The sequence below is a fragment of the Epargyreus clarus genome, unplaced genomic scaffold (genome assembly GCF_041222505.1).
Source record: "Epargyreus clarus isolate Ecla_fem2 unplaced genomic scaffold, WU_Ecla_fem_2.2 ptg000024l, whole genome shotgun sequence".
In the NCBI taxonomy this organism is placed as follows: domain Eukaryota; kingdom Metazoa; phylum Arthropoda; class Insecta; order Lepidoptera; family Hesperiidae; genus Epargyreus; species Epargyreus clarus.
Window position 1 is genome coordinate 3,965,452 of NW_027332231.1, and position 1,161 is coordinate 3,966,612.

Below are 1,161 nucleotides of genomic sequence, written 5' to 3' on the forward strand. Positions count from 1 at the left end.
TGTATTGTTATCAAAGAAATATTTGTAAGTTTCAACCCTATAATACAGTGCCTCGTAATATCGATGTAGAACCCTACCTTTCCATAACATAAGATTGATAATTCGTGTTCATTTTAACTTGTAAAGATTAATCCGCAAAATGTGTAGTAATTATGTACTGAAGTGAACAGTCGTTGTTTTAATGTGATTAAACATATCCAAAGCTCAGTCAAAAAGTATAATTCATATGAAAATATTTTTTAGAATTTAATACTTCGCTTTATTTATAGCTTTTCATGATTGATTTTCAATGTGATTTTTGAATGCCATAAGTATTTTACTTTTACAAAAAGTAAAATAAAGAATTAACCGTTACAAATGCCGATTTTTCTTCAATCAACTTCATTATTTTTATGCATGTAATTTATATTACTAGTGCAAAGCAGAAATGTTAATTAGCACGGTTTTATTAGCTTGACCTGTATGCCTGTATGCATTACCCACTTTGAACGATTCTAGTAATTCAAGATTTTAAACAATTATCAAGAACCGATGACAATACACGATTTTTACCATTTTATCCCATTCCCCTCATCAGGATCGTCAGGAATCAGGATTAACGATTTTCCTTGTGCGATTTTAGCGTGGTTTTTAGTTTTCAAACTATAACTATTTCATGATAAGTTATGGTAGTAATTAATTAATGTAATTACATAAAATGATTTATATTTTAAACATGAAAAATTACTAATGGCAACCTCAAAGCAACTCACATTGAAAATGACTTTTTGACTGAGCTTTCGTGAGATGTTACATTTAGATAATTGTTCCATTGTTATTAAATTAAAGTGCAAGTTGTTCCAGTAACGATTTTAAGTGTTCATTTTCGCCTAAAATAGTATGATTGTTGAATGAGAGCATGGAGCGAACATGATCTCAAGCAGCGCTACATTGACCGACGGATAAATAGACTGATGTTTGATTTAACAAAAAGCGCGCGAAACGCGGATACGTTACGCTTTCATTATTTTATAACGGTACCAGTTACACGGTACAACATCGTTTATCTATAATTGTATCGATATGTATCAATATTTGTGTATTTTTTTGATGTAACTAAAGCCAAGTTTGATTTTTCTTAGAAAAAATTCGAGACGTTAAAAAAGGAATAATAAAGATAAA